The sequence below is a fragment of the Haliotis rufescens genome, unplaced genomic scaffold (genome assembly GCF_023055435.1).
Source record: "Haliotis rufescens isolate VD_foot unplaced genomic scaffold, xgHalRufe1.0.p SCAF_7, whole genome shotgun sequence".
Lineage (NCBI taxonomy): Eukaryota > Metazoa > Mollusca > Gastropoda > Lepetellida > Haliotidae > Haliotis > Haliotis rufescens.
This window is the reverse complement of record NW_025964361.1, coordinates 57294935-57312103: the sequence shown is the minus strand read 5'-3', so window position 1 is coordinate 57312103 and position 17169 is coordinate 57294935. Positions and strand designations below refer to the sequence as shown.

Below are 17169 nucleotides of genomic sequence, written 5' to 3'. Positions count from 1 at the left end.
AAAGCAGCACTATAAAAGTGCAGTAATCTTGATCGTGACATTGAGCCCCATTTCACCTCACCTATTCGTACTTGGCCCTAATGACGAGCATGAGGTACTGGGGACCTAATCTGCTACGAGATGACAATGGGAAGACAAGTATGGGGTGTTTGCCCTGACAAATCCACAAAGCTCTACAGTATAGGATGAGGCAAGGAATGATCTTCCACTGTTATTGATGAAGGGTAGCATTACCAAGGATCGACCATTGATCCATTAAACTCCTTAGGCGGCCCCAGTTCTCATTAATATATCAATAAAAAGCGACAAAACACTTTCCGTAGTCTTAAGAAGTCTCTCCTAAAATCAGAGTCGATTGTACAATTCTGTCTGTATCATAAGCATGTGTTTATGAGTCACTATCAAATAGTGATGATGCCAGGTGTTTGAGAAAAGATAAGCATATGCTGCTCCACCAGTAACACCCATCACAAACACATGCAAAGACAAGTTAAATCTTCACCTGAAAAAACATGGGAACACATGGTTCAAGTCAAAGTAGAGAATAGCATCGCACATCATTTTTGTCACTGAAGGTCAAATTTGGAAGTGTCCTTAGACCACAATACAATGTCTCACCCAATACATGTCCTCCACATTTCTTCCACAATACATGTAGTTTAAGAATCCCAATATTTTGTCCCTAGTGGGCCAAGAGGATCTCACTTTTTGACCAACTCGAATGAACACTGTTTAACGGTCTATAGGAACCAGGAAAACCGAAGAACAAACTCAACAGCAGAAATAAGCCTGTACAGTATGTCCAATTATGATATGATTGATACAAGCACAAATACACACTTGATCACATTAATAGTCTGTGCTATGTCCTCAGGCATAGATGGTTATGATCAGTGGTATTGATCAGGGAGACTTCGGGATAGTTTCGGTGAGGACTTCTTGCAGATGCTGAACTTGCCACAACAAGTCAGGATAGGAATACATAATACTACTTAGTGAGCCCATCCCAATCAATGCTCAGTGTTGCATTTGATGAAGTGATGCCACCACCTAAGCATGCAAGAATAATGAGTAATAATGGCTGGCAAGGAAGTGTATTTCTTTTATTTTATGTTTTTGGATAACTTGGGAGAAGAAAATGTCTTGCGTCAAAGCTTGTGGTAATTCATGAATTTGACATTGATGACAAGAAAGCCATGTTTAGGAAACTGAATACAGTTTGATGATACTGTAAAACCTCATTAACTTGCAGAACATTAAATCGATCTCATGATAATGGAGTTTGGAGATAAGTTTGACGATAATCCTATTGATTTTGGAGACGAAAGCATACATTTTGCAGAAAGTTACCAAGGTATTGTGAGGAAGTAAGATTCTCATTTTCTGAGAGGAAAATTAATTGATTTGATTGTTTACTGAGCTCTGAGATTGTGTTGGGAAGCTGTGTCCAGCAAACAGCCCTCTTGTTCATGGAGGTATTCTGTGGAGGATCAAAGAGAACAGTCAAGAGACAGGATGGAAACCCGTCTTCAGTAACCCATGCTTGTTGTATCAGGCGACTAACATGACCAGGTGGTCAGGCTCACTGACTTGGTTGATAAATGTCACCATATCCCAGTTGCGAGATTGATGTTCATGATGTCAATCACTGGATTGTTGTGCTTATTTACAGGTCTCGGTCATATAGCTGGATTATGGCTGAGTGTAGCACCTAACAACAAACAAACAAACCAGTATTGAAATATATAGACCATCATAGGATAATGAAGACTAGGATTGATGGAGTAGGTACTAGGTATGTTACCACTTAAAGATTGTGGAACTAACATGTCAGCAGACTTGTTTTTCTCTGTGTGTTGCCACGACAACCCGTCAGGTCAGACACTTCCCTTATATCTCTCATCTATATTTCATATCAGGCCAAGAGATATTGCAGGTATTAATACAGGAAATATAGCTTGAACTTTCAGACAAAATATTAAACATTAACCCACTTGTATGCATCTTCCTGAGGCAAGGGAGTACAAGTCCAGTTTCCACCTTGCCAAACTAGGCTGGAATTATGGAGTTAAATTTTGGCTGGACTGATGAGTCTATGCATAATCCAATCAAAATCGCATACTGAACTTGACATCCGGTTCATAAACAACATGGATTTCAACATGCAGATTTCGGCCGACTGCAGTATTTGCAAAGGATGTGTACCGTCAACTGGGCGTCAACAGATATTTTCCAAATCCTATCATGTTTTTAATTAAGGTGCTCATGTGATTTGATGCTCTCTGTGGGGTAAGACCCGTTTTATTACAATATCTTGATCATCAATCAGATCATATTGACTGGGCTCCTCGATTTTGTTTCAAACAAATGCAAGTGAAATGAGAGGTGGAATCTGATTGGTCAATAGGAGAGGCATAGAAGGGACATAACTCTTAATAGCCACCGGTGTCATTACGATTGAGCCCAGAAATTCCATCCTTGTTCGGCAAGGGTGGAAACGGAACTTTTTACAGTCAGTTAACTCCTTTGCCTCAGGAAGATGGCTTGTGTGAATTAATGTGCTGAACAAGTAGGAAATGTTTGATTTATGTAGGTTGCATGGGGTTTTCAGACAATCAGATGTCTGTTTTTAAACGATTTGGCCTTTCAAGATTCTTGATTGTTTCAGCAGTATTTGTTGTCAGTCTGAGATTCTGCTTGGAATAAAATAAAACACACAATATGTTTCCTCAGTAAACCACCATTTTGGTGTAGACTCCAAGGTCAAGGTGCTAAGTATCCAGAACATATCACAGCCATTATTCTCCATTTGGAACTGCTCGTTTAGGTTCATTTTTGATATACATGAATCAGATATGCCTGAAGTAACCACCTATGAAGGATTTGTTAGATATTGATGAAAAGAGATGCCAAATCAGAATAAAAGATCTGATTTACTGAGATATTGTTATTTGGGAGTGTATTCAATTTGTATTGTTCCGTTTAGTTGGAATTCCTGTGACAGAGATATGAGTCTTAATACCCCAAGGCATTGATGTTTCTTATTCTGTTTGATTTGATTAACGTCAGTGTGGTGTATTGCTCTGGGAGATGTCCTCTGGAGTGTGTTCTTCCATAGCTCAAACTGTGTGTTGGGTAATTCTTACAAAATATTCACAATCAAAACATATGGGTAACTTTTCCTAAACTAGTATTTAACGACCATTTTAAGTGGCATATTATTAATTCCTTTTATAAGTTATCATTCGGGGGATGCTGGTCAGCTTTTTTACCGCCTCGGTGCTGAAGTGAATAGAAGGTCAGCCCGGAGAGCGGAAGGTCGGTGCCCTCAGTGGTTTGATTCCCGGCTGCGTCATACCAAGAGATGTTAAAAGATGGTACTTGTTGTCACTCTGCCTGGCCCTTGGCATCAAGGGGATAAGACAAGGACTTGTCAGCTTGGAGTGAGGTATCCATGTTAAAACTGGATCATGGTACCTGAGTGGGCTATCAATATTAACCAAGCACACACACACTCACAGACAAACACACATGCATGCACATTGCTATTTCAATGCAATGATCTTGAACGCTACCTTAAACCTCATTTCACCTCCTCACCTGTTCAGCTTTGTTGTAATCTTGATCTGATGTTCATGTGTCAGCTGGCTGAATGAGTATCTGTATCCACTCAGCAATATGCCAGCTTTGTGACGGCAGTCTGTAAATAATCAAGTCTAGACCAGACAATCCAGAGATTAGCATCATGATCATTGATCCACACAATTGGGATACGATGACATTCAATCAACAAAGTCAGCAAGCCTGACCACCCAATCACACTTGTAGCAGAGTGTCAAGCTAATATTTTAAATAGCCTGCATTTTTATGAAGCAAAATAGTGTAAAAATCAAGAAATAAATACAGCAGACTTTTTCTCAGAGGGGGTTAACACAAGCATTGTCAAAATATTCACAGAATCTAGTTCTATGAAACCACTCATCAGACATTAGCTGTGGGATAACTGGAGCTCATGGTGTCAACCCCTGGACACACAAAAGGAGGCATTGTGTTTCATTATTCAGTCACAATACCAGATGAGTATGATGCAGTTTCCAAAATAACTGCCTGCCTGCCTGCCCGTGGCAGGTGACTTTTCTGTTGGGCTGCACGAAATTTGCCTCCACCTGCTAGACTGTCTGGCAGATACCTGGTAATTTCTCGAGTAATTGTTTGGATCAAGAAACGATTTATCTCTTACTGTGCGTGATTTTTCTCATACCGTCGTCGCGATCCATTATTAACGTTGGATGAAAGGAAGAAACTACGCTTTCACTGGTCAATCTAGTCTCAATTTTAGTGTATTGGGATTGATATTAAGACACATAATCAGAAATACTTCTTAGAGGCTCGAAAAAAGAGAATGCAAGGATACATTTAAATTAAATTTTGTCTGAATGCGGGCAGGTAACTTTGAAGATGGGCATGCAACATTTATGGGTCAGCTGCCCGACTGTCTTGTTGGGTCATAAAAGTATCTGGAACACTTTGATGACACATCAGAGGTTATTAGGTTGTAATCCGGTATGTGTCGATATGGCAGCATGGTAAACACATCCATCTCCACCTGGCACAGGATAGAGTGTACACTGATAATGACCCATATTGATTTGTCACACCTTGGCACATCCTTCAGGCTAGGGGGGCACAGGTGGCCCCGTCGTCTAAGGCGCCGCAATTCGCTGTGCAGAGTTAATCCCTAAAGCACGCCAGAAACCTATGATTGTGAGTTTCGAATCCCAGTTCGCCTCGATTATGTTTCTAGGTTTGTCAGCACCATACCCGTGCTCGTGGGTTTCACCGAAGTGATAAACGCATGAGACCTGCATCACTTGGGGCTTTCCTCCCACATTAAGCTGAAACGCCATGATATAACTGGAATACTGTTAAAAGCGGTGTTAAACCCAACTCACTCACTCCTTCAGGCTAATCAATCTGTGAGTTTGGTGTGATACAGGAGCTAGTAGTCAGAGTCACTTAGTCCATGGAACTGATCAGTGTGTGACGACGAACAGGATCAGGTGGTCAGGCCCACCGACTTGGTAGATGCATGTCATTGTATCCCTAAATGGAAGATTGGTGCTCTTGATGTCAATCACTGGATTGTCTGGTCCAGACTCAGTTACTTACAGAATGCTGTCACATAGCTAGAATATTGCTGTGTGTGGCACGAAACAACTAACAAACAACTGTAGGTCATGTCAAGTCGATTCTGTAGTCAAATTATTAACATGTGAAAAGAAAGAAACTGTTCCAAGGCAATTGCTAAAACAATAGTCACTTGTGCAGAACAATAAAATACAATATTAAAGACAATGACAAAAGACAACTTTGCTTTAATTTTGACGTGGGCGGTGGGGTACCCTAGTAGTAAAAGTGTTTACTCGTCACACTGAAGACCCGAGTTTGATTCCCCACATGGGTACAATGTGTAAAGCCCATTTCTAGTGTCCCCCGCCATGATATTTCTGGAATATTGCTCAAAGCGGCGTAAGACCATACTCACTCATTCATTCACTAATATTGACCTACTTCAAAAAGTATTCTTCCATGAAATTAACGAACTTGTAGGAAAGCAGCGAAGGTTGTTCTCCAAACTTTATTTAATTCCCCATTTGTGATACTGTTTGGAAGATAAGTAAAGTAAGTTATGAAGAAGAATGTTTCCAATCTCTGAGGAGGATGAGCAAAATTAATGATACTTTCTATAGACAGATTGAAATAGCTTTGAATTTTGTGGTATTTTGCTGTTGATAAACACCTCTAACTTTTGTGGAACCGTTTCACATATGATGACAATAATGATTTATCAGTTTAGACCTCAGGCGTGATCTATTGCAAAATCCTGTGGAGAAAGTTACATGGTGGCCTTTATAACAAATGTTATATAGTAAGTACATTTATAACGAACTGACTGATATATAACAAACTTATTTTTTACTCCTGGACATTTGTTGTATAAATGCTTTATATATGCTTATAACAAACTACGGTTATTACGAATTACAATTAGTGGTCCCTTTGAGTTCATTACAACCGTAGTTTACTGTATTTGGGACTTTGTACTTAGTAAAGTACAGCTTCTATTTCTTTATGAGGTTGAGTCCCCTTCAGGATTCGAACCCACGCTGCTAGAGTGAGGCATCTAATCGCCAGCACACAATGTCTGCCATCTAACCCACGATGCCACCGAGGCTTCCACAAAAATAAAGTCTGACAACTGGTTGTCTAGATCAAACACTTTGTGTACCCCTCTGACGTGACCTGTAATAGGATGAACATGAGGCTCAGTGGAGAAGAAGCAAGCAGTTAGATCTCATTTAAATGTGTTTGGTTAAGCATCTATAAAAAATTTAAAATGAGAGATAATGTGGAAAGATTATCTACCTATTTTGTGTTACTACTGGTAATTAACAATAAATGTTTACAGCAAGTTGTGGTTCACCTAGACTGACATCTTGTCTCTGAAATGAACATATTTTACAGAAAAAACAGTTGTTAAATTATCTGTATAAAATATCATAAAAAGGAGCCCAGAGACTCTTCTAGTTCTGACTGCAGTAATCTAGACTTGCACATGATTATAGACTTGCATGGGCTGTATTGAATATACTTGTTTCACCCAACTATGGCCAATATCTAGAAAGCCATGGATCTGTGAGAATGTGTGTCTCCACCTCAGCACAATGCTGATGTAGCTGTTTTAGACGACTTCCTAAAGAACAAGCTGTCATGATGTTTCTATGAGGGGAACTGATCACTGTTGGTGTAATGTTTCAGCCACAAAGTCACAATTGATTGCTTAAGGGACACATTGTTCCACTGCCTTATCCATCACAGCCATGTTAATGCAGCAAAACATGATGTTGTATGTAATGATAGAGAGATATTGGATATTGGATATCAGACAGTAGTTTGCAGTGTCAGATTAATCCACGATTGAATAGCGCTGTTTGCCAGTTTCAGCAGTGTTGCAGGTGTCTTTCATTTGTCAAGCAGTGATGTGAACCAACAGGACACCTCATGTTATTTACTGGGCAGAGATTGCAGAGTGGTCCAAGCATGCTACAATTGGCTTTGCAGAGTTGTGTCCCCTAGTTGCTCAGTGGTCCAAGCGTTGTACAATGAGCTGTGCAGAGTTGTGTCCCCTAGTTGCTTAGTGGTCCAAGCATGCCACAATGAGCTGTGCAGAGTTGTGTCCCCTAGTTGCTTAGTGGTCCAAGCATGCCACAATGAGCTGTGCAGAGTTGTGTCCCCCAGTTGCTGAGTGGTCCAAGCATGCCATAATGAGCTGTGCAGAGTTGTGTCCCCAAGTTGCTGAGTGGTCCAAGCGTGGTACAATTAGCTGTGCAGAGTTGTGTCCCCCAGTTGCTGAGTGGTCCAAGCATGCCACAATGAGCTGTGCAGAGTTTTGTCCCCTCGTTGCTTTCTGATCCAATTAGGCTGCCAAGGGCTGTGCAGAGTTATGTCCCCTAGTTGCTCTTTGGTTCATTTGTGCCACAATTGACAGTGCAGGTTGCCCATTCATGGAGCTCTATACTCTGTTGCAGCCTTCAGTCATATCCCATAGCTCCCAGCTGTGCTAGGCAGCCTACAACCATGCATGGAGTTGGAACTCGCACCGGCTGACCGTTAAGTTTATAAAAACATAATGACAGTCGTATCGCCAAATAGTCCAACCCGTGCTAAAATTAATTGTTTTGTTTGTTTGTCAGTTTGAATTTCTATAATTATAACTGTCATGTAACAAGTACTGTGAAAATGTACGGGTCTTGGTTGCTTTTCCGTTAATCTGCAATCTCGAACCGATCTGATTAAACAAATCAAACATAAATTCATCTGGGAAATAGTCCTAAACCTTTTGCCAATTAACTTTTATGACATTCCCACCAGACATACACTGAAATATAAATGTCGCGACATTTGGGGTTTGAGTGGAAATTCAAGATTCTTGTAATGGCAGTTTGCTTGCTTGTGACAGCAATGAAACCAGGAGGGTAATGAAGGTGTCATGCCCTGGGAACTAGCTTGCTTTACCCTCTCGTCTTGGGTTCAGTCTCACACTCTGATCCTTGGATTGTCATCATCAGACCTGTGCCTACGGGTTACACCAAAAAATGAGAAAATTACTCTGACACACATGACTTTGATCTTCCTTCCAATATTAAACTGATGCGACAGAACTTTTCTTTAGATCAGGTTGAACTCATCTCTCTCAGTTGCTGCTTCTCAACACGTTGGTTTCATGATTAATTTGCATACTCATATGTACAAGGGGTACGGTTCTCGGTACGAAGTGACAACATGGACTTGAGAGCTTGCGGTATATACAAGTGTAGACATATACACACAGGGAGCACTGTGTACCAGGTCAGCTCATAGTGGTAGTCGTTGTTGTCTTGGTGCCCTGGAGCACCCAGCCTGACCCTAGCTAGGGTAAGGATAAGAACGTTCTCTCTCCTCTTTGTCTGATTTTCTCTATGGACCATGGAGTCAGTCATATTCAGGATAGCACACAGTTGTATATTAACAATTGGGATCTGTTAGATAATGGCAATTAAGTGATTCAAGGCATATAGATGTCATGGGTAATTTACTAAGCCTTTTGAATTCGATGTTCATTCAGACAATGGTGGTCCCAAATTGGTCGCTATGACAATGTCATCAGCCCACAGCCTCAGAATGTCATGACAGACTACATGTATCTGTCAATGTGGACATTTCCTTGGATGTGTCTAATCTTTGTCCGGGCCACACTCGGTGGCCATTATATGAATGTGGACACCGGATCCAAATTTTTTAAAGATCTATTTGCAAGAATATGACATATTCACTTTCAGTGTGAGAGCAACCATTGCATTATTAAACATATTTTTCTGTTTTTATCACCCAACTTCATATTAAGATTCCCATCCGTTCACGGATCTCCAATGATAAAAGGCTGTAGTTGGCAGAATATGACGTGCAGATGATGTCAGTATTGTGCAACATGCACTTCATGTTGTGAAGGAAAACATCACCGCTGCTGCAAGGGCAATCCCTTATGTCAACACTCACTAGATCATGGATAAGTGATGGAGATTTGACCAATCACAAAGGCTCTGTTGGCACTCTTCAGTGAGGAAAAAACAGTTATTTCTTTGTGATAAGTGGCTTTCCATGTTTCCTGGCAATAGGGCATGTCATGGCGTGGCTCACAGAGAAATCTGGGAGAAAGAAGACATATTATTGCTTTGAAATATGTGAAGGAGCTTGTCTGCAGGATCATTTTGCAATATTTTCTTGGTTTTATGTGTGAAGCTCTGACCATGGAATGGTAGTTGAGGTTGACACTGAATGCCAGCTAGTTGACCATCTGGACTTCATGCCAGCTTTTATCATCAGCAGGGACCATATAACAATTTTCATCCAATGGAAATTGAGTCACATTTTGTTGAGACACAGGGATTCCACCCCTTGTTTGGTTTGCAATTGTTTGCTTAATCCTATGTGCACAATGAGAAAGTCAGTTGTCAGTTTGTGACCTGTTCCTTACTTTTGATACAACCTTTCCCTCAAGTGGGCAGCCATTGGTGTGGTCAGGCATCTGGAGATATCAGCCACAGCTGCTGTCCTGGCAACTCTGAGTGGATGGTCGGATGTCCACCTAGACCTGACCGACATTGCCCCACAAGTGGCATTCACTTTACTTCTTGCTCAGTCTGAAGAGCAGGATATTGCGTGTCAAGGACATCTGAAATATGTTGCAAGATCCTCTACCTGTTACTCTGCTCACATCATAAAGCTTACATGCTAAGTTAGAGAGATCCAATTGATCATTTGTAATTGGAATGCCAGTGGTTAAGGCAAAAGCAGATAAATGTCAAAGTTCAGATGACTTGAGAGGCATGTGGCAAAGGTATCGTATCCAACTTGGCAGAGTTGTGTCCCTTTGTTACACTCTCGGTAACATGCTGTCAGTTTGGGCACGGCCATTACAAAAATCTTTAAATTTGCCCTCTAACCCCAAATGTAGTAACGTTTGGTAAGGTTTATGTTTTCACAGATGAATTTACACTTTTGTTTGTTTGATCAGATTGGTTGGAGATTGCAGACGGACGGAAAATCACCCTTACATTCTTATTGTACCAATTACATTACAGCTGAAATGAAATAGAAATTCAAATTGACACACAAAGAAGATAATTTAGCTTGTGTGAGTCAGTAGGAGTTCAACTACAAGCATGGTTGTAGCCACCTATCACAGCTTTGACTGGTGGCAGTGATAGTTTTGAGAGCTCTGCAAACGGGCTATCGCTGTGAGGAGCTTGTGCCAGGATGTGTTGGTAGTGGGTTTGCATAAAAGATTTACCCTGATTTCTATTGTTGGTCAGTCAAAGTTTTAATTATCTGTGCCATTGGGTTTCAAGAAAGTGCTAACTGTAAATGACCTACCGTATTCGACCCAATAAGCGCCCCTCCCCCAATAAGCCCCCCCCACCCCACCCCCCACCCACCCCCACCGGTTCCGAAAATGTATATAGTAATTATTTCGTTTTAAATGAAATTAGTCCGGGAACCAAGGTTTCCGGATATTTGAAGTCCGTATAAGCGGGGCATGACTGTATTCTGTTTATTTTAGATATTTGTGACTTGGAATATTATGCGCAGAAAAAAATTACACCGTACCCCTTCAGCGAAGTCCGGCAAACGAACTGGTGATGAGAAACTTCGTCAGTACAAATTCGAAATTTGAGATAAAAAATCACCAGACATGTTGATTTACCGTTTAAATTGTATTTTTTGTTCAGCTAGGCATTGTTTTATATCCAGGGATTAAGATTACCTTGTGCATTTTCTCGTAAACTAAGCCGGACACAGCAATCAGCTGTACACACGTTTTCTTGGAATCTACTGGTGCTTCGGTCAAGACACACCCAATGATATAACTTTACAGGATTTTAAATGCAAGGATCGGCAAAAGTTGTATCTGAAACTATGTTTTTATCAGGAATAATATATTCCAATATCTTGTTAATTTAGATGCAGCTTTTACTAAACATATTTAAAATAATAATAACCCTAAGCGAAGCAGCTGATCGCTATTGCCGGGTATTATTTTTTACATGGAACCAGTCTGACCAGTCACACAGTCAAGGCTCCCGTGCACGTGATCGCGAGAATTACGTGTTGACATAGAATCGTCCAATTAAAAAACAAATGTGACTTTTAACGAATCAAAGTATGGCATTTATGATATATGAATCCATTTTCTGTCAACTAAGTTTGTTTCAAGGCGTCAATAGCGGTAATCTGACCGTGGTTGCTGTTAATGACTGTGAGTTGTGCGATCTTCTGATCGCTTCACACATGATTTCACCGAAATTAATTAAAACAATATTAAAAGGAATTTTGAATAAAATTAATGAAATAAGTTACAATCATAAGTCCAGATATACAAAGAACACTTTTTATAGCCAGACAGTGTAATTACATGAATAATTTGCGAACTTCAGTATGGATTTGTTGACATGGTATTTCTGGTGTTACGTGCTCACAGTAATGTCTTTCCATGGGGGAAAAAACATCAAAACTCATTAATTCGTGTATAATGCGCACCCCCTTCTACACAGCTGTGTTTTTTGGAAAACAGTGCGCACTATTCTCAAGAAAATACGGTAAGGCTTACTGATGAATTTACGCCAATTTGACTCTGAATTGGTCCCAATAAGCACCCACCCCTTCTGTCTTTTTGGGGGGGGTTGAATACGGTATGTCCTTTTTGTCACTCCCCATGGCGATACTTGGTTAGAATAGATCACTAGCAAGTGATCACTCCCAATAACATTGCCCCCTTGATTATCCAGTGTCTTATATCTCCGTACCATTATGATAAATATGACCGCCGGAAAGTGGAAGGTCATGCATGCCGCTATATAAGTGCAATAATCTTGGAAGTGACATTAACCCCATTTCACCTCACCTAGGATAAATACCCTCGGTCCTTCCCCCAATTTTTCTCTCTTTTGAAGTGGCATCACCATCTCCGTCTCTCTTATCACATACTTAGCACTGGATATCTCTTGCTCAAGTGTACTTTGATTGGATGGCTATTTTTAGCATTTTTATCCCCCTGGCATATAATGCAGGGAGAAATAGTTAGCATCTGGACTGTCTGTGTCTACCTAGCCAACTGTCCATCCGTTTGTCCGCCTGTATTTCGTTTCCGGAGCATAACTGGAAAATCGTAAAAGATTTTTCATCCAAACTTGGTACATGTATTAACCAGTGGCTGAAGTGGTGCCTTTTGCTATTGTGGGCCGGGGCATTTGTCATCTTCTGATGGATCTCCTTAATCAGGCTTAAACAAGGGTATGGCAGCAATTGATCCATGGTGTTTGTCATATTGGAATTGAGATATGATTCAGAAGATAAAAGATGCATTGCCAGTTTGTGATGTCTGTAGAGTTTGGACCAGAATATATGGTCATTAACCTTGATAAAGAGGGCGGAGTTATGGAGTACTGGAAATATGGACTGGTTATCACATATGTAACTGGTTGTTAAGAAACTCGTCAAGACATTTAAAATACAAAATGAATCAATTCTATTGCCCCCCCCCCCAACCTATATTTGGTAAGCATATACTTGAAATACAAGTATTTTGTGTTCAGGTCCCACCTGCACAAAGCGATCTTAGCATTAAGGTGATCATTACCCATACTTTAACATAGGCTTACGTAGTCATAGCGCTAAGATTGCTTTGTGAAAGTGGGCCCTGGATTTAGATGTGATTAAGCCAAACTACAAGAGGACTGACTTCCCTACTGTCAAAACATGTCTAATTCTATACACCAGCCTTCCAACTGTGTTTGTGTCTGGTACAAATCCCGATGGTCGACACTCGTGGGCTTTTAGGAGTATAAAGTCGTGTAACTGTATTGTTGTATTAAAGTGATGGCTACAAGCAAACATGGGAGATCGTAACTGTTTCTGTCTGTAGTTTTATCTGTTGTCAGTGTGTTTTGACTAAATGAGGGCCTAATCGAACATGTTATAATGGAAGTAAGTGCTTGACAAATGGACCATTATTATTGAAATCCCTACTAGCTTTCCTTCACAGATTGATCATTAGCTAACACTTAAAGGTCTGTGGCATTGTGTGGGATGTTAAACTAGTCCTGTTGATTTGGCATGTGAAGATACCCTTTATTATTTTACAAATTTTCCAACGAATCTGTAATAAGTGCTTGAACTGACTATTCTGAAGACAAATACTCAAATTTTATTTTGGGATTATCTTTTTTGCCAGAAAAACAAACTGCAAAGTGATCGCAACCAGTTTCCCAATTAGAATTTCTTCAGATTTCTGACTCAACCACTTAAGACTATTTTGGTATGTCATATCAACCTATCAATCGCACAACCTTGAGGGCTTTTACCCATACCTTTAAACAGTTCCATGGCTTTGATTGGACATGAACTGGTGAAGGTCTGGCGATGTTTGAAAGGCAATTAGTTTTTGAAAACAGGAGACAATTGGGTAACGTTTGGAAAGGGAATTGACTGAATGTGGAAAGAAAGCAATTGTTAGACAATTGTGATAAATGGGGATGCTAGACTGAAGTTGTTAGCATCTATGGTCTCTGGAGCAGAACTGGCATGCCATCGCATCATCAACACATATGGCATAGTCAGAGTAGACCCAGTGGATAGTCCTCTTGGACTTTGGAGCAGAACCTGTTGACTTTAGAATGGCCACGTTTATGAAATATTTCAGATGTGAACATACCACTGCATTTGATGTTATTGTGAATGAGCACGGATATAAATAAGAATTAGAATTTCAGATTAGTGTTTTCGAATGTTTGAATGTTTGGAAACAAGTGTTAAGATGAACAGTATATGACAGGCACAAGTGCAATAATATGTTTCTTACACACCTAAAATCACATCATTTTAGCATCGAGTCAATACATATTCTGTCTAGTCTCAGGATTGCAGTAGCATACCACAGTCATGAGTGACGTCACTTGGCTTACTGCTTACTACTCATACCTAGTGTGACCCTCCAAAAAAAGTACAGTCTCCGTGGTCTAGTGGTAGAGCATCTGCCCGGAGAGTGGAAGGTTGGGAGTTCGATCCGAAGCTGTTTCATGCCAAAAGATGGTACTTGTTGTTACCCTGTCTAGTGCTGGGCATTAAGGGGCTAAAACAAAGACTGGTCATCTCGGAGTCAGTATACTGTGTCTGAGTGGGGTATTCATGTTAAACTGAGGAATGGTATCTCAGTGAGCTCTCCCTCACACACGCACACGCACACGCACACGCACGCGCACACACGCTATATAGGTGCAATAGCCTTGAACGCAACGTTCACCTCACCTCCACAATAAAGTTTTAGTTATGTTTGTGGATTATCAATGATAATGAGAAACTAAATAAGACCAAAGAACATTTATGAAAGACTCTAAAACCATACAGTTCCGACTGACGAAAGTAAATTTGACTCAAGCACAAACGACTTATCAATGAATTACAATCATGAAAATAATTCATCATCATAGTCATCGTCATTATCACTTCATTCAACACTCAGGGGCAGTGGGTGGCCGAGTCGTCTAAGGCGCTGCGATTCGCTGTGCAGAGTTGCATCCCTTGGGCACGCCAGAAACCTATGATTGTGGGTTCAAATTCCGGTTCGCCCTGATTAGGTTTCTAGGTTTGTCAGCACCATACCCGTGCTCGTGGGTTTCACCGAAGTGATAAACGTCTGAGACCTGCATCACTCACTCACTCACTCACCCACTCACTCACTCACTCACTCACTCACTCACTCACTCACTCACTCACTCTCACACACACACATTCAACATTCTGTACCAAGTTCCCCATCCCAAACTGAACCTTTGCCACTATTTTCAGTATATGTTATTCTGTATAAATGTGGGCAGTTGTTAACTGAGCTTACTCCACTGAAGGAAATATTACCTGACTTGGGCGTCAGACCAGTGGATAAGTCCCAGGAGTATGGCCTTGCTGGCTGACAAGACCACATCATGAAGGCTCTTCTCCAGGCCATGTTCCAATATCACCCTTAAACACTCCAGCTCGGGAGGAGAACTTAATTGAATAAGGTTACTTCTCATTTCTGCACTTGACTGTAATCTATATATTTACCAAAAAGATTCCAGACCCTAAGTCTGAAGATTAATATTGTGATTGAACAGTCCAGTGACCAACTAACAAACACAGCTGCCGGTAATGAAGGCACCCACAAAATAATCGTTTGTTCAAGATTGGCTTTTTCTGCCTTAAATAGACTAAGTTACCACTTGAGACATGGCCCCTTTTCAGTGTCTTCCATGGAGATAATTCAGCATGAAGACCAATTTTGGAGGTTCTGTACTCCTGAGTAAATCAAGAGGAGGGGACTGCTCTGTCTGTGTTTATCCTAGGTCTTTGCATAACTTGAATGGCTGTTCCACAGATTATGCTTGAGAGCCTCTGAGGGGCATGTCTGAGCCTAGTTTACGATGAGGTAACATGTACGTGATTTAACTTTATCAAGAGAGATTGGAAAATAGGGAACGTTTCCTCTTGAGAGAAGATTCGGGATATGCAGAGGATGGTGGTTGTCCTGGGTAGAGGATGCCAGTGTGTTGTCTGTGGTTATCATATTCTGGGCAGTGTGAACATACATAGTGTTACACTAGAGCAAATACATACCCACGTTAGCATGCTTGCAAACTATCATTACTGTGGAGAGAATATTTGTCATTTTCAAGCAGCAGTTTCGATCCAGCTCAATAATAATTAGGGTGGTGGCCGTATGATCTAAAGTGCATCATTTGCCTGTGAGCTGTGTCCCATGGTATTGCAGGAACTGCTGGTTGTTAGTTCCCAGCTATTGCCAGATTATGATCCTCCAGACTGGATTGACCAGAGTTGTAACATCTGTGTTACTTTTGGATTCCTTCAATAAAAGCTGCCATGCCATGATATAACTGAAATACTGTTCAAAGTAGTATTTAGCCCAGTTAATTCCAATTTGTCGATATGCATTCTTAAAACGTTCCCGAAAGACATGGGGAATATTTCTGTGTGTGTACATATAGATTGATGAATGTGCATTCAGTTCTGACTATGAGAACAGAAAGAACTGGTGCAAGCCAAGGTCATGATCTCATCATCAAAACTTATGGAATATTTTTGCTAACCCTCCAAGCCCTTGACTACATCAATGCTGTCTGAAAGACTTCCTTGACCTCTATGACCTTTGGTTATGGGCATCAATGGAGGCTGCTGAATTTGAACCATCAGCGCCCCGTGAAGATCCAGGTTAGAATTGGTCTACAGCAACCCATACTTTTCATAAGAGGTAACTAACAGGATCAGATGATTAGGCTTGCTGACTTGGTTGATGCATGTCATCATACCCCAATTGCATAAGTCGATGCTCATGACGTTAATCAGTGGATTGTCGGGCCCAGACTCCATTATTTACAGACCGCCATCATATGGACCATTCTAATAATAGCGGGATATTACTGACTGCAGTTTGAACACTTCTTTCACTCGCTCCCTATTCGTTTGACATATGTACCCAAAATAGTAAGGGCAGTTGGTAGCCTAGTGGTTGAGAGTTCTCTGGGCATGCTGGGTTGATTCTCATTATGAGCACAGTGTGGGAAGCTCATATGCAGTCTCCGACGTTAACCAATTGTCCGAAGCCAGAGTCCAGTAATATTCTGTTTGGTCTAGTAAGCTCAGGTAATGATATTCCATATGATAACACTAAACTCTACTGAAAATGATGTCATGTTCGGGTGAGTAGTCTCAGAAGTGTTTGGCATAGATTGTATATAGATAGAAGGTTGTGGGGTTGCTCATCACACCAGAAGGCTTGAGTTTGATTCCCCACATGGGTACAATGTGCTAAGGCTTCTCACTCGATTACTCACTCACTCACCCTGCCACTCACTCACTCACTCACTCACTCACTCACTCAATCACTCACCCCACCACCCACACATTCAACATTCTGTACCAAGTCCCCCATACCAAACTGCACCTTTGCCACTATTTTCAGTATATGTTATTCTTTATAAATATGGGCACCCCACCCCCACCCCAACCACCCACTCACTC

General features: G+C 40.9%; 1 protein-coding gene across 6 annotated transcripts in view; it reads left to right on the top strand.

Moving 5' to 3' along the window:
- The window catches only part of LOC124122199 (neurobeachin-like), a 244798-nt gene that overhangs the window by 45071 nt on the left and 182558 nt on the right, over window positions 1–17169 (top strand). The gene's annotated exons all lie outside the window — the stretch shown is intronic.